Source organism: Cyprinus carpio, chromosome B9 (assembly GCF_018340385.1).
Source record: "Cyprinus carpio isolate SPL01 chromosome B9, ASM1834038v1, whole genome shotgun sequence".
Taxonomy (NCBI): Eukaryota; Metazoa; Chordata; class Actinopteri; order Cypriniformes; family Cyprinidae; genus Cyprinus; species Cyprinus carpio.
The window spans coordinates 23,684,785-23,703,303 of record NC_056605.1 but is presented as its reverse complement, the minus strand read 5'-3'; the positions used below and the strand labels follow the sequence as shown (position 1 = coordinate 23,703,303).

At 34.2% G+C, this 18,519-nt stretch overlaps 1 protein-coding gene across 3 annotated transcripts in view; it reads left to right on the top strand.

Moving 5' to 3' along the window:
* Positions 1–18,519, top strand: part of adcy5 (adenylate cyclase 5) — a 68,391-nt gene that overhangs the window by 7,302 nt on the left and 42,570 nt on the right. The gene's annotated exons all lie outside the window — the stretch shown is intronic.

The window sequence follows — 18,519 nt, the reverse complement described above, 5'->3', positions numbered from 1 at the left end:
ACCTGAGCCTCAAACCTTTCAGCAGTAGTTTAAGAGTGTTTATGCATGAAAAGAAGACTTAGTGTGTCTTTATCAGTAAGTTCTATAGGTCTTAGATGTTCTTGCAGTTATGAAAGCGACAAAAGTTGATGATGATTCACCCTTTTTTCTCAGCAAAGCCTTGAATTTAGTTGAATATACACTTTTAAAGTATTTTATTAAATGGATGTGTATGGATTAATTACAGTGTTATGGTGAATGCTTCCATTTTCGTTTCTTTTTGAGTGACTTGGTACCTTTTATTGGAAACTAGTAACTGCTTTACAGCTTTAAACTGTATGTGCAAATAAGGTGCAATCTTGAGACTTGATTATTTTTAATGATAACTGTTATATAAATATTAAATATTTCTGAAATGAGTTAAGACTACATATTTTTTGTTACAAAGAGTGACATCTCTAAAAACCTTTGATTGTTATTTTATTTTTTTTTTTTTTTTTTTTACATTTTAATCAGTCATTAAATATATACACTGTATATTTTTCATCAGTCTTAGTAGATTTCATAACCTTAAGAACAGTACAGTATTTTCTCTGCGGACATTTTTATAGTTTTTGTATACTTAACCACTGTGCTCAGTTGAATTTCACAATTTTTTGACTCCAACTAATGTAACATTTTATAGTAAATGTGTTTTAAAAATTTTCGTCTTCTAACATAATTATGTTTTCATTAAAAACACAGACTCTTTGGATGGTTTGTGTGGGAACGGCCTGCTGTGTTTGTTGCTCTTTCCACACAATGCTGTTGTCTTTAGCATAGCAGATCTCTCTCTGTTTACATGGGACCTAGCAGGACTCTTCAGTAGTTCACTGTGGTTTTATATAGATCCTGGGATGAAGGATGTATTCGGAGTGCTCTCATAGATGACTAGCTTTCCTCAGGCTGTGATGATCGGTGCTGCTTTTTATGAAAGGTTTTTGGGCTAGAGCAACGACTAAGGTGAAATCAGGTCGCTTTTAGTGTTTCGATGAGATTTAAAGAACCCTTCTGGGTTCAATAAAAGGTCAGCCATCCTATTTCATTCATTTTTAAGCATAAAGATCCACTTCCATATCCAGTTCCAATTCCGAAGGTGCTAGATCTGACTTGTTCTGCCACAAATTAAGTCCTTATGAGTACACCTTATCATTTGGAACTTTCGGTTGCAAATTCATTAGCAATTATGATGTTTTGCAATTATTTCTTGAGTACTTTAAGTACCACAGGTTGTCTTGCATACCATTCTTTCATTACAGCAAGACCAGGCAACAAGAAAACACCATGCACTTAAGGATAAGTACAAACCAAAGGTGCTTTTCAGGATTGTCTTACAGATCATCGACAGTTCACAATCTCCAGCTCCATTTCCCCTGTGTGCTCCATTAAAGCCGGAGGTGGGACCCAGTTAGAGGAGCTAACAGAGATGGGGGAAAACAGAGGAGGTGGACTGAGTCCTGCCTGGCACATCTCCAGCTCTAACATGGTTTGTGGCTGATTTAATTGAATTGCCCCACTCTGTAACATGCAGACCCACTGGAATTCAAAACAGATGTCCTCTCTGTCCTTCTTGAAAGATCTGCTATTAATTTGCCTTTGAGAGTGAACCCCTGTGGAAGCATTAACCTTCCCCCCGGCCAGGCTGACTACGTGCTCTGCAGAGCAGCACGCTGAAGAAAAGCACCACCTCTTGGGACTAATGCGGAACTAACACAGATGATCTTTTGATGCCGTGTCAACTTTTGCTCAACTTGTGCAGACATTTATGTTGTCTGAGTAATCAATTTACATTATATCACATATTTCAGTTGTAGACCAATATCAGTGAAATTTTGCAGAAGAAACTAATGTGCTACTGAACATGTCTTTCTTTTAAAAGTCTATTCGGTGTGACTTTTACTTAATAAATAATAATAATGGTAATAATAAATAATTATGAATAAATAATAACAATAATGACAATAAATAATAATAATAATAATAATAATAATAATAATAATAATAATTAATTATAGTAAAATAATAATAATAATAATAATAATTATTATTATTATTATTATTATTATTATTATTATTTGTATTAATAAATTAACTTTAATATAATAATTACAATAATAATAATTATTAAATTAACTACAACAGCAATAATAATTATTAGAATAACAACAGTAATAATAATAATTAAAAAGTGTGTGGAAAAACAAGTGACACTGACATCACAAAAAATCACTTTAGAAGTCAATACCTTATTTTAATTTCATACATTCAAATATAATTTTTTTAAATCAATCCGTGTACTGAATTTTCAGCCCTATAACAATAATTTTAAACCTAAACATTTGTGTATATTTTATTCATTTCTCAGGTTATCATCCTATTATGAGGTTTCATAACATTCAATAATATATAGGTCTATAGATTTATGTATCCGTGTGTATTATGAGGTAGTTGGCAACCGGCCTTATTGCAGATTTTGTTTGGTTACTTGAAGACTTAACAAGTTTCAAATGGGCAACCATATGTGTAATCCCTGGGAAGGCTGAAGGTTTTTCCCCCCATAAAACAGCTGTAGGAATGAGTTTGTGTTACCTTTCAAAATCCGACTCTGACATGTCTCTTATGAGTGCAGACCCTCAATTGTGCTTCTTGTATCTTAGCAACCAAAGCCTGTTCTCACAAACACCATCCAGAAGCACTCAGGGCTTCCCTGTGAGAGGACCCCTGCTTTTCATCTCTTAACCACCTCCAGTGAATGTGCGATCTTACCATTAGAGGTTCAAATTGAGATAATTAAGGCACAACTGCCCCTGGTTCTGGGAGTCTTTACTCTCTTTTCTTCACTCCCCCCTTGCATTGTTTTTCCTGTTGTCAAGGTAGACCTGAGGGTAATCAAGCTCTGATGTGTGTGGGTGGCTGCCCGCTCCTCTCTTAAACAATTGCTGCAGTCCACGGCTTAGATGTCTTATTAGGAACCACATCTTGAGGTACTTCATTTCACTATTCAACTATAAGCTGTGATGGTTTATTTATCATATGTTGTGTAACTTGTTTTGTCTTATTGCACTTAAAGGAATAGTTCACCCAAAAATGAATATTTGCTGAAAATGTACTCTTCCTCAGGCCATCAAAGTAGTATATTAGAAGTACTGTAGAGTTTTTTTAATCTTTGAAACAGATTTGGACCAAATTTAGCATCACTTGATCCTCTGAACCACTGGATCCTTTGTAGTGAATGGGTGCCATCAGATTGAGAGTTAAGAAGCATCACAATAATCCACAAGTAATCCACATGACTCCAGTTCATCAGTTAACAACTTGTGAACACAGGGACCATATTGCACAAAACATCCCCGCCAAAGCCACAGGTTCTGCTCCATGAACACTGCTCCAGATTAACTCTTGTAAAAAGATGGGATTATTATAAACAAATCCATGCTTTTAACTTCAAACTGTTGATTCCAACTAAGATAAATGTTGTCTATCCATAATATTGCTTTCTTTCCAGTGAATGTCTAAATTTACATTTATGCATTTAGCAGACACTTTTATCCAAAGCGACTTACAGTGCATTCAGGCTATACAATTTATTTTTCTACCTAACGTGTTCCCTGGGAACCAAACCCACAACCTTTTGCACTGCTAATGCAATGCTCTACCACTGAGCCACAGGAACATAAATTAGGAGATAAATATACAAAGATCAAGCACCGTTTACAAGTGAAAACATTTCTAAACAAAAATGTTGGTGGATTTTAATGTGAACAGACAACCTGGGAGGATCTTTTATTTTTTAATTATTATTATTATTATTTTTTTTTTTTAACACTTACTGGGGGAAGCGTTATTGTGGATGATGGACTCATATTTTGGACAGAAGTGATGGTTTAAAGTTAAAATACCATAATTATTATTATTTATTATTTTATTTTTTTACACATGCAGCTTTTTATTTTTTCTGAAGACATTAAGATTAATGAAGTCATGCAGATTTCTTGTTAGTTATAATTTTTTTTCAAATCTTTTCAGATGAAGGAACAAACTTTATAGCCTATATGGCAGTAAAGACGCTTACATTCTTAGCACCAAATTAGTATATTACAATGGTCATGTGAAACTGTATGAACAATAGTATATTAGTATATTATGCCATTAGTAGATTGACTGGTAGGAGCATTTAAGAAAAAATAATGATACTTTTAAACAATTTTTGCAGTTGCATTTCGTGTTTTAGTAGGCCTACTCCTGAAATTACACCCTAAATAAGAGCAGAAAGCATGTTAGGTTTTTGCCGTTCTCATGAAGCTTTCAGATTATCCCATGTGGTTGGATTTTATTGCTATTACTTGTGTACATCAGATGATAAAAAGGCAGGAGTGTTTCTTGGAGTAGACTATCTCTGTTGATCCACTTAGTTGAGTAATTTTATGATCATCTTTAAAATATTTATAATATGTTTTCTTGGGAATTTCACTCGGTGATAGTGATGACACCCCTACTTGCACATTTTCAGTTCTCGAAACTCTTCCGCTGTTAAATTACATGAAATTAACACAGGATTTGGGTTACTTTAATATTGGCACACAGTGGAACTTTTCATTCTTTACAAATATAGCAACAACTATCATCTTCTGTAATGCTCTCACACGATATAAATGCAAGATGTTTTGCACATGGAGCCGGTTATTTCTGTAGAGACTCTGGAATGCATCCTGATTCAAACCAAACTCAGCATGTTATTTTTATTGCAGAACCACCCTCCATTTCTCGTTCATTTGTCACCCATCTCTTTCTACTTTGCCTTCACAAATGGGCCTCGCTGCCGCCTATGAATTTTGTGTGTTTGTTATTCCCACATAGTGTCAAATCATGTATACACACTAATTTATAATTGTACATGGCAGGCTGGAAAATTTAATAGTCCACATGTATTTCATATAATTTTAGTGTCAACCTGCTGTGTGAGTGGCCCATTAAAGCTAGCATGCAATTCTAAAGTCATTCCCACGAATATCTTAGTGTTCCTCTTAAATGCTTTCTTTTTGAATGTCTTTAAAAAGCACACAAGGGGTACAGCGAGAAATTTACAGCTTCTCAAAATCCTAATTTTTAACAGCTGCATTTAGACTTGTATTATGGAGAATGACAGCCATTAATTACAAGATGTTTTCAGTTCTCAAAATGACACAACTGTGACTTAAAATTTTTGTTTTATTATTATTTTTTAAAATAAACATAAATATCATAATAAAGTATTTTCAAAACTTTGAACAGTGTATGAATAGATTTGCATTAGATGGAAAAATATCAAAGCTAATATGTTAAAAAAAAAAGTGTATGAATAGATTTGCATTAGATGGAAAAATATCAAAGCTAATATGTTAAAAAAAAAATATATATATATATATAGAAAAAAATATATATATAAAATATATAAATATTTAAAATATATATTTTTTTAATGTTTAAAATTAAAACCTATCGTTTTGTTCACAAAAAGAATTTAGACAAACCTAATTTTTGGGAAACATCTCTTTTTGATCAATTTTTGCAATCACGTTTGACTGATCTTAAGATGAAGTCAAAAAGCATCGCATTATTTTTTTGCAAATGCCATGAATGTGTATTTCTGTAATTGTTTAAATCCTGGGCTTCTAAGCTTGTAATTGTTAAGTAGGGATAAGAAGTACTATTCCATTTTTGGATCTTCAACATTTTTCTTGTTGACAAAAGTTGATGAACTTGAACAGTTTAGTATTTTGTTACTAGTAAGTCATTTAGTGTGATCAGAAGCAGATGCCCTCTTCTCTCTAGAAATAAATCACAGGTCACTAAGCCAGTTCCAATGTTTGCAACATTGCTCATTTTTACCGACAGGTTCCTGAACAGGCTTCAAAAGTTGTCCAAGCACTTTCCACAGGGCTGTCACTGTTGTAAAAGGATACTGGAGGCAAGCCAGCTGGCCATGTTTTCATGTTCATTTTTGCATTGTAATCAGGAATAAACCATTTCTCACAATGTTTTACATCGAGGGTGCATGGGAAACATTCAGACGTTTTGTAATCAAAATATATTCCACAAATTATTAGTAAATTTGTGTTATAGAAAGGATTTAGAAAAAGAGCTTTGACAGGCAAAGATCCAGGAAATGACACTGAGTCAGAAGGAACATATGGCTAGTCAGTGAAATTTCTATCAGCTACTTCACTAATGCAGAACAAAAGAAAAGTGGGATTCAAGTTATTCCAGATCATTAGGCTTTACATTAGAAATTTAGGCTACATTTACTTGCAAAATGTTTGAGGAGTATGAACTGTACTGACATTTTCATTCCTCAAAGAGCAGAAGTAACAGTTTGTGTTCTATCTCTCTCCACTTTCCAGTAAGGGAAACTCAATATGCTTCTATAAGTGGCAGGCAAATGAGATATTCTGCCTTTATTCAAATCATTTTGATATAAAATGAACTTATTTGCTTATCATTGTTGCTGTGTCCTTTTCTGTGTGAGGCCAGTTTATGCTGTCAGGAAAGATCAAATCAAATTTGTATGTGCTCTCTTCTTTCAGGGTTAGAAATGTAAATAAATAAAGACTAGAGCTAATCTAATTAAAATTTCAGGTAAACTATGGGTGGAAAAACCTCTTAGCTGCCTTAGTCATTCTTAGGAGATGCTATAAAATAGGCCTTTGTACAAAAATAATAAGCTCGCCCACTTAACACATGCCATTGTTTTGTAAATAACCAGGTTTTAGTGACTAAGGAACAGATTTCAAGTTTGATGTCACAAACATTTCAGGCATTTGCTTCTCACTCTAGCAGTTTCTTGTGGTTGTAGTGAGATGTGACGCATTTTTTGACATACTTTTATTAGAAAAGGTGTAATACATACTGGTTTAATAATGGCTTTAGGAGTTGTGAGCTGAGAAATGTGTCAGGATGGCCTTACTGCACCCACCATGAGCTCTCTGCTAAAGAGAAGAGTGATGGGTCCCCAGGACCAGGATCGAAAACCACTGCTTTACTGGACTGTAAGGTCATTATAGGTGAACAGTTGACTTTGGTTATTCTGTAACATCACAAACCAAGAAGAAAAAAAATGAAAATTGAGTGGTAGTTCATTTAATACATTTTATTATTAAGCTTTCCAAACATTCAAAACTCTTTTTTTTTAAATTGCACATTTTAAATATTTAACTGCATATTATTTTTAGTGTAAAAATATATGCAAGAAATACTAAAACAATAAGATTACATATAATGCAATTTGTTAAACCATTTAAAATTTGAGATATATATGGTGAAGTAACTAAAGTAACCGCTTTGAACGTATAACATATATATATATCTTTAAGGCTGACAGTTATGTTTTGTTGTGTTGCTGGCAAAGTCATTTTGTTGTTATACCACAAGTGTAGGTTACCACATGACTAGTCGGGTGTACTAGTCAACTATTCAGTCATATAAGAAAACCTTTTATAATTGGCCTTGTTTATAAATGTCAAGAGCCAGCACTAATAGAAGCTGATGGATGCTTTTTAGACTTGTCTACAGCATCACTGATGTTGAACCTTGATATGCCATTGTAATCTTGATAATGTTACATTGTACAAGGTCCTTGGACACTTTGCTGAAATTAACCCACGCAGCAGGATGAAGATGGGAAGGAAATCGAATATATATTTTTAATGTTTTATATTTATTTTATTTTCTGTATATTTCTTTTTTATACAAAAATGTAATCATAAATTATAATGGTGTATATACTGTATATATTAGAATTTTAATTATAAAAACAATTAGGCAAAAACTACCCAAGGTTGCCAATACAATTTTTCCCTCTCTGACAACAACTTACTGCAGAGGCTTTTTAAAATATATATAAAAATGTCATCCAGTTATAGCATAAAGATTAATAGCAGACCATAAATATGTTCATGTCTGGGGCAATGTTGGCCCAGCAGAGGGTTGTCAGTGATTCAGCTCTCCTCACAATACAGTGAAAGGCTGCTTAGCTGTTAATTAGTTGCTCGTCCCACATTATTGCAGTTCCACCATGTAGTATTTTGTCATGTAGTGCAATATAATTTAGAGAAGGCAGTTTAAAAATTAATTAATTTCTTACTTTATTTTTATACAAAATCTCACCAGTACTAAAGCACATATTAAAAGTATTCGGAAACAGAAATTGTGCATTGTACATTGTCCAGATTTTTGTTAATATTTGCATTGCTTCGGTTAATCGATTAAACTGACATGGTTACTAGAAAATTGATCTCAAAATGGCCAAATATTGATGAATTTATTGACCTGGCTACATTGGTCTGTTACTAATAATAATATCAGGTCTGGTTCTTGTTTCTGCTGGATACTGGTTTGATGAGAAGAGGTGTGAATGTGAGCTTTTGGAGGTGGTATGATAATGACAGTGATGTACAGGGTCCTGTCAGTGAGCCAAAAGACAGCGGGTCTTGTCGACCTATTAACTGGACAATGTCATCAGCAACATGGGGGGTTCATTTTTCATTTCTCTTGCTCCAGAAACGGCTTGAGAAAGTATGTGTGGGCTGGAGGCTTTATGTGTCAGATTGAAAACTTTTATAAAGTTAATCATTTATTGTAATACAACAACATTTCTTAGCTATAGATTTGTAAAAACTTGTCACTTTTCTTTGTTGTTTCTTCTTCTTTTTTTTTTTTTTTAAATAAAGTCAAAGCTTGACATGTGAAACTTCATGTTTTCAGAGACTGAAGTTTGCTCTCCCATAGTTTTTCGACTCCCACACTCTGTTTCAGTGTCTCTAGAGAATCTGAAGCCATTTTTAACAAATCACGTGTCTAGATGGTTGTAAAAATATTCTGTAATCTCAGCCCAGTCAATCCCAATGGGAAAGTTTAGGCCAGAACACTGTCGGCCAGTTCCCCCTTTTTTCCCCCTTTCTTATACACTATCAGTAAAAATTCTGGACACACCTACATTTATGTATTTATATATATATTTTTTGGATTTAACCATTTTCTGAAGAATAGGAATGTCGTCAAAACTATACTTTTATACTTTAGCTGTATTTTTCTTGCAGCAAATATGCATAAAGGGTGAGCACATCCAGCAGCAATTTAGCAAATTAATTGACTGACAATTAAGTAAATTAAAAAAAAAAAAATTATGCCACAAAGCTTACATGTTTAAAGTTAGCAGTATGTTTCCTTGGTAATATGAGCATTTGGAAAATCAGTAAATGTAAATTGTAACTTTGGTGCTTCATGACAAAAAACATGTACAATGTGTCTGATTTAAAAAAAAAAAACATTTATTATGTAGTAGAAATCTACTTGGTGCATTTTAGTGTTATAGCAAATAAAACTACATTTTAGGGCTTGATAAGCAAGAACTACAAGTATTCTGTAGTTGATAAATTTGCCTGTGTCCCATATTCATATCATTCCTAATTAAAAACAAGGCGCAAAATGTAAGTTTTCCATTTTTTTTGTGCCCAGGTTTTACAGTTACAGTTCTAAAGGCTTCTTTTTTTGTTCATATTTAATATCTCTAAAGTGCTAGTAAAGGCTTGTTTTGTGCTTCTTGAAGAGTACTGAGGCTTATAGTCTTGTCTTCCATACAAAATCTTCTCTTGTATTACCTCTACAAACTGATGAGCAACTGTTTAATTAAATTTGACTGAAGTAATTGAAATGTGAATCCACATTTGTCTCTGTTATCAATGCGCACAGCTTTGTTGGGTTTAGTTCTACTCTGTTAATATCAGATGGATAAATAAGAGCCCCATTTGGAGCAGACAGATCAGCCCTATAGGTCCTTAAGTGTGCTATAGGCCTCCGGGGACACAGACGTTCAGTGTGACTGTGGCAGGCAGGCATGATGAAATTCTCCAGCTCTTAGTCGACATCCTGAGAGAGACATGGAATAACTCGTAACTATATTTTTATGGCAAGCCCCAGCTGACAGCCCCAAGACCCCCATCATGACAGCCTTTCTCTGAAACATAGTCCTGGAGCACTTGAGGAATGCAGCAAAGATGATTTAAACAGATAGTTCACCCAAAAAAGAACATTTTGTCATCCTTCTTACCCTCTTGTCATCCCAAACCTGTATCTGAAATTTTTTTTTTTGAACCAATTTACCCCCCCACCAAGACTTTCAACAAAAACTGTTTCTGATCATTTACAACCTTTTTAAGATAAGCTGATAAAGGCAAATTTTCCTCCTTTTGCTTCTGTAATACTTTACATGGATGTGATAAAGCTTACTCATTATGTTACCAAATATAGCCTAGACATATGCAGTGTTGTGGATTCTGCTGTTACCCTGTAATATAAATGACTAAGCCTGCAAAAAAATCTGCATGCAGAAATCCACAGAAAGCTAAATGTCCACAAAATTTTGTGTTCGTTTGCTAAATATTTTCCACAGAAGATTTTAACTCCATTATTAACTCAGAAAATGTGAGAAAAAGTGTGCAGAATTTGTGTAATGCTTTGATTCACACATACATTACTGTAGCACTCAGCATACTTCAAATAGGTTTCTTACCAGTCCATTTAAAGAGAAAAACAAACAAACTCGGATGCATTAAAACAAAGTGGAAAACTGATGACCTCATCATGTCAGTCCTCTGGGATGTGTTTAAAGAGTGTTAGCCTGTGACGTATGTTCTCTTCTCACTCCTATTTGCCTCTGCTTGTAGCTTTTTTTTTTTTTTTGCCTTAAGTGATTAGGCTGGACAAAACAAAGCGAGGTTCACGGGTCTCTCATATGTATCAGTAACAGCTGTTATTTGGATCCAAGCACGGAGCTTTGTGAATTCCATGAATACAACAGCGAGCGTTTGTGGCACATGGAAAGACAAGAGCAGCTCAATTCAGGGAAACAATATCCCAGCTGTCTAGCTGTGGCTTCACTCTGTGAGCCCATATGCTTATTAATATAACACGATATTTGTGCTAATCACAGTGTGGCCATAGCAAATCCAGGTGACTGAAACAAGGCCACGGGTGCTCAGAGCTGATATACGAATATATTATGGTCTAAATTAAATCTCACATGGTAACATGGATTGGTTTAGTTTGTGCCAAGCAACAGTTATTGTGCCAGGAAGCAGTGTTGAATTCATTATGGTGAGACACGCAGCATGGCAAAAATGCTTCAAGTACTTTCAAAGCATTTACTGATCAATATTGCATATTTCTTACTTGGGTTATGCACAAAACACCAAGACCCAAATTAGGGCTGGATGATAAGACCTAAAATATTTTTTTTTTTACATTGATCACAATTCATGAACGATTATTTTATTTATTTATTAATTTGCCCTCATAGTTCACTGACAAGGTTTATACTGCATAACTATCAAAGCAGGGATATTTTTCTAATGAAAGAGTGCATTTCTTATCTTTGTGATTTAAAAAATAATTGAATGAAACAAACTATTTATGGTTATTTATTGAATATTTCGAACAATTGAAATCAAAGCACACATTTCTTGAAATAAAAAATGTCTTATGAAAAGTCACATTTCTGTTTGAATGTAAAAAGGATATTTTCACATTAAAATATGTAAAAAGCATGTTTTATGCTTCTTCGGTTGCTCAGATGACTCAGCGGTTAAATTCTATGTTACTTTCCATGCCGCTGACTGGATGGAGTCATATGACTACGCAAGGTAGTATGTTTTTAAAGAGAAAGTTAGGGTTGCCAATTCATAATGCTGCCACAGTTTTTTTTTTTTAAGTTTGTTTAATTAAAGCTATCGCCCTTTGCGTGATTTTGACAGAGGGGACAGATGACGTAAATGCGATTGGTCTAGTTTCAAATAGCAATCGGGCTTGTTTTGTTTCGTGTACCTGGCAGCCCCTGGGGAAAGGATTAGTAGGTTTAAAAACTGAAATGATCACATTTTACAACAAGAGTTTTTTTTTTTTTTTTTTTTTTTTAGATATGACTGACAGTTATAAAACCTGAGCAAGTAATAGGTTGTAGCGCAACACTGACACAGCATTCTGCCACTTATAAGAGGGTTGAAATAGTGGATGGAATGGTGAAATGAATTATGGGCGACAATTTTAAGCTGATGAATAGACATAATTTTAGTGCCATTATGGTAATTATTGCAAAAGAGAGGAATTATGTTACTTAGCTCCCCTCTCCTCCTTGCATTTTAAGGCCCTTGTGCAGAATAATGAGTGAGAGAGATTTTCACATCAATTCTGTTTTACTCAATGAAGAACAGTAGCATTTGGAACCTAGTTATGTCTCAATAAATCCACTGCACTTGATTTATCTTCCAACAGCAGAGTAGATTTGACATCTGTTTAACACCAAAGCTGAGTCACACACAGGAAACTTCATGTTCTCCTTGTCTAAATGCCATACCATTTCAGGAAATGTTCTTGTTTTAATTCTCCACTCTTCTGGATTTTCTGTCTAGTTTGTTTTCATCCATTTAAGCAACAGGAAAGAATTAAATTGCTTATTCACATCAGATGGGCTGAACTGCAAATGTGATTTAATCGCTCACTCATATCGGGGTGAAATTTCTTTACAAAGGAAAGGTTCATTTTCATCTCATTTGATTGTTTCCTCTCTTTTTATTTGGAATAAATTGAACATTTGATTTCTTGATCTTTTTCCCTTTTATTTTATTTTATTTTTTTGCATTACACTGTTTCTTGGCTGTTCTGAGATGTAAAATTTGAACGAGGACTCATACTTTGATGGCTTCTGTGCTGTATTCCGAAATGAAGTGCATATGTGTGTACATCAGCCTCAGAGGATGAACCTAAGTGTATTCAAGAAGCGATTGCCAAGGCAACTGAATGACACTTTGGTGGCCTTGGTAGCAAGAGCCTCTGCAAATAGTCAAGACTCCAGTGGGAGGAAAAGCTGGAATCTTAGACCTTTTAGGTAGGAGTTACGTAAAAACTAGAACTGTCAAATTGGTGTGTTCATATAGTACAATTATTAAAAAGAAAGCAAAAATTAATGCAGTTAATCATGTTTTCTGACCTCTAAACACCTTACATTGTAAAGGACCCTTAAAACTTTCAATTTATCTTTATCAAATTATCTTTATGTTAAAATTATATATTGAGATATGTAATTAATCCAGAAATGTCATTACTTTGCCAAAAATTTAAATTGATTGACAGTGAAATTAGTTTTATGGATAGGTTGGACATTTTTCTTGAGGCTACATTATCAAAAAAGAGAGTTGGGTTAAAGGTTTTGCCATTTTATTTTCATGCGCTTGAGGTTGTGTTGCTCTTTACAGAGTTTTCTTTTGGCAAGAGTTACCCTTAAATATGCAATATGCCGTGGTTATCATTAGGCTGTGTTAAAAGCATCCCACTCTGATGTTTCGCCAGCAGTGAACTGTTAAAGATACACAAAGAGAGTCGAATGAAATCATACTTTAGTGAAGAGAGAAATTCTCAACCCTGCCATATATGGAGCTCATGTAGCAATTGGATAAGGGAGTAAACTTTAGAGCAGGGTTATTCTAATTCCAAGAGATCCAGCCTCTACATTTCTGTTGTAGCAAATACCCAAATTATTATAAATTGCAATAATGTAATATTTAAAAAAAAAAAAAAAAAAAAAATATATATATATATATATATATATATATATATATAATTCTATATTTATTAAGAGACTGTTTGTACATCTCTGAGCAACACACAGGAGTGTTTTTTTTCTTAAAAATAAACGATTCAGTGAATGAATTACTACTTAATCACTCACATAATCTGTCTTTGAGTCATTGAATCATTCATTCAACCAATCATTTCAAAGACAGTCACTTGTTCCCACCTACTAGGTGTAGATCTGCTGGCAAACCGTAAGAAGGCATGATCATTTGGTCATCTCAATTAAATTGATTCAGTCACGTGACTTACTAGAATGAACCTCCTTTCCTTCTCCATTAAATAGGAGCACTTGTACTCATTCAGTTAGGCATTACGTCCAGCCGACTGTACAGTTGCCTGGTTACATGTGAACTGGTAGGAAAGATGATGCCAAGACTTGAACATATGAAGGAAACATTGGCTCAGTGGGACCAATCTGGCAGTCAGCCCCCTCCTGCCCTCTGCTCCCCCTGCTCGCCTGGCCCTCTGGGCTGCTCTTTCCATTGTCTCAAAGCCAACAATTTGCATTTTTGAGAAATCTTGTAATTAGGAAACCAGTGCAAGAGCTTTAGGGTTGCATTTAATATTTACTTGAGTTATGTTAGGGCAACGTTTAGAAGCTTTAAGGCAAACCTGAACAAACAGTGTTCAAGATGCTGGCCAACAGAATGTGGAAAATGTTTTAAGTGTATTGTGGTAAATGTCTGCTATAGTTAATTTACCTGTGTCAAAGTTTCAGTCTTTATAGGTGTGAAATTAGCAGTGGTATTATGTCAGAAACTGATCTGTGGTTCAGTTAGGGCTGCTCTCAACTAAGGATTTTTCTGGTTGACTAGTAGTCGTTCATTTTAAGCATAAGTCGACTAATTGCACATTTATTAATAAACAATTTAAATCATTATAATAAGCCTTTAATTGCCTACATTGCCTAATAAGCGCTTAAGCTCACGCATAAAGCTTGCCATTGCGCACCGCAAAAGCTAATGATTATGAATGTGTCAGAGAAAAACAGTAAGGCAACTGCATTAACATTTTAATAATTCACTGATAAACAAGTGCTTTCTTTGTTCTCTGTTTAAGAGATGAAGTCAGCGACACTTACTTCTCATCTCCGCAGTAGTGATGCGGCTGTATTCATGTTTCATATGGATTACATAATCTGATGATATCTGTTTTCCGTTTGAATTGGTTCATTTGAAAGTAGACAATTAACTCTCTATAGATATATTTTTTATGTCTGTAAGGCAAATGTACACGGCGTTTCGTGCTCAAGTTCACAGAGACCGAGATGGCAGAAAGTGCATCCTGTTTGCTTTCATTATTTTACAAAAGCACATTTTGTTGTTGTTGTGAGTGCACATAAATAAACATAGTCTTTACAGATTCAAAAGCTGTATTATACTTATCTGTATGGCCAAAAATGAGGGAGTATTTTAGGAGTAAGTGAGCGCACCGGTGCCTCCATCTGTCCTGCAGAGAGCTACTGTTCAGCTCCACACTCCGCAGACACTTTTCTCTAGGTTAACATTAGATTGAGCTCAAGTGGCCATGCAAAGTTGCTAATACTTACATTCAGATGATAACCCATATTTGAGGTCGATGAATGATAGGTGAGCATTTGGATGTCCGGCCCAATGTACTGTATTACCATAGACCAGCCGTTAATGATCTGTCCGTCACAAACTGCGTGACTCAGCGACTAATAAAATTTTGGTCGACCAAGCCTCTTCTGGTCGACTAACGGTTAGTCGACTATTAGGAGGGCAGCCCTAGTTTCAATATTAAATTGTTTCTCTTATCTCAGTTTAAAATCCAAAGACTACTAGGATGACTTTCCAAAGAGCATAAACACTGTGGCTCTATGGTGCTTTTAAAGGATTGCTCTCTTTGATTAGTCTGACATCTTTTAAATCAACCAGAGGTGTGAGTTTTGGGTTGGACCAGCTAGATAATGTCTGATTATTTTGGATTTTTGGTGTCCAATACCTTATATTTAATTATTGCTTTATTTTTTGTTTTTGATTTATTACCTATGAATACTATTATTGGATGCTGACCCATCAAACGTTTTAGAGATGCACCTATTGCAATTTTGGCCATTTAAAAGTTTTTTTTTTTTTGTAAGTGTGACCTGCCGATACTGATCTTTGCCGATTCTGATTGTCTTTCTAATAACTATAATTAACACTATATGCAAAAAAAAAAAAAACAATGCAAAAAAATATTTACTACATAAAATAAATTATTAAACATTAAAATTCCTACAATCTGGACTAAGCTACAGATGTTCTCTCATTAAAACAGCTCTCAAAATAAATTTGGTTTGTGACTGGAACGAAGAAGAAATAAGAGATGAAACTGAAAATGAGTTGATGTCTTAAATGCAAGCCACTTAATTTTAACCTCGTTTATTGAACAACTATTGTATAAACTTCCACGCCGATGGCATGTTTACATGCGGGTGTGAGCATAAGTGTGACGTAAAAGTGGACCTGGTCTGAATCGGCAGAGGCTTTCCTAAGACGAAAATCAGCTAATTCTGATCCCCGGCCAGTCAATTTAGTTTTATCTAATATATAACCAAAAGTTTGAATATCTGTGAAAATATCAGTCACTGAGATTCCATCTCTAGACACAATAAGTTTTGCATCTGGATATTACACTTCTTGCTTCGCAAAGATCCATTTTTTTTTTTAGATGAGTGTTGACATTGCAACTAAAATAAATTAATGTGTGATTATAAAATTACAAACTTAAGTTCTGAGATATTTTGATCTCTTTTAATGTTTGCCAAACAGTTTGTGCTCTTAAAAGCGCTGAGTCTAGACTCCAAAGCTGAGGAATGTCATTAGTGTGTCAACAGCACGGTTTGTAGACTAACTGGGTACTCTGTAAGACCCTGGTTATGTGAGGTTAAAATTCTCATGCCCGGGCTTAGCGCTCTGTCTGGTTAGCTGCGCTCCACATTAGCAGCTTTGCCTGAGCTCAGTAATGGGGGCTCAGAGAACCTGAACAATACTGCCCACTGTTCAAACGCTGTCCCCTGCGACCATAATCCATAAGCACTCAAAAGGTGAAACATGTGAATTAGCCAAAGACATTATGCATTTAATGAGTCTAAAAATAGCAGATATATTTCCAACATCAACTGCAGCGGTTGCTATGAAAACAGCAATTCAAATGCTTGTCCTTCAGCTGTGTGATTGTTCACTGGATTTATTGCTGTAGTTGAAAAATTTACTATTTGGCATGATTTAAAGGAACTGTTAAATAGGAAATGCAAAATATATTTTTTGACATATTTTGAGCTGTATTAAGTGTTATTTTAAATCACTGGTTCTTTTAACACAAAGGCCCTCACTGTCAAACTCAACTTTTTAGTAATATATTAAAGTTATATACATAAGTATAAATACATAATATAACATATAATATATATATATATATATATATATATATATATTATATATATATATATATATATATATAATATAAAATTTGAGAAACCACTAAATAAAACAAACATAACTTAAGTGAATAAAATTACATTTTTCATGATGCTGACAATGGTAAATATATGTTATGCACTTTCATTTCCAGCATTGCTTTCTATTTTTCGCATAAGAAGTTTGTCTGATTGTTTTCCATTTGGCTATTTTAGCACTGTACATGTTGGTGATAAAGTGAAGTGTCTCCTCTTAGCCCAGGCTTTTTGAGACACTGCAGATGTCACAAATTGGTCACCAATATTTCAGCGTTTGAAAACAATGCAAGGATTCAAAGTAGAAACGGCTGTTGAATGACAGACCCTGTTTGACATTTGACATATTGGTCCTGAAATGGATTGGCTGAAACTCTGTATTCACTGTAAGATTGGCAGACAGCCTTGTCGATGTCTGCTAGAGAATGGCAGCATTAGAATTCATTACTTCTCATTCACAGATTTTTCTATCTTGGACATTCCCACACTCCAGAATTGATGCCATATGCACTTGTGGCCAAGGGGAAAAAAACCATCTGCTGTGTTTTAGAATCGGACAACGCATTTAATTAACACTAACTTGATTTTTTTTCCCATAAGCAACCTTTTCTCTGGTGTTCTGTTTTCTTTCTAAGAACCCCAAACAATGACGGTTACAGAGAGCATGTAGGTGGAGTGGGACTGAGTCTCCAGTGCAATTGAAGAGAGAGAGATACACAATTTAATTTAGTCCATTGCTCCTTTTACTGGCGATATCTTGTCAATATAGAAGACATGAACATTCAAAACATGTGTCCCATAAGCCTTCCTGTCCCAAGGTTTAAGATGTCTGTAGTTGGTTACCTGCAATGTTAGGAACTAGGAAGTAACTAAATAAAAGTAGCAACAATATTAATGTAAAAATAAATAAAATAATAAAATAAAATAAAAATAAAAATAAAATAAATGCTGTTCTTTTGACCTTTCTGTTGATTGAAGAATCATTAAAAAAGATTGTTTTCCACAGAAATATCAAGCATCACAACTGTTCAACATTGAAAGTAATAAAATTGCTTCTTGAGAACCAAAAAATTATATGTTTGTATTAATAGCCAAAAATTATTGTATGGGTCAATTATTTAATTTTCTTTTATGCCAAAAATCATTAGGATATTAAGTAAAGATCATTTTACATGAAGATATTTCGTAAATTTCCTACCGTAAATATATCAAAACGTAATATTTGATTAGTAATATGCATTGCTAAGACTTCTGTTGGACAACTTTTAAAGGCAATTTTCTCAATATTTAGATTTTTTTTTTTTTTTTTGCACCCTCAGATTACAGATTTTCAAATAGTCATATATCTGCCAAATATTGTCCTATAATAATGCATATTA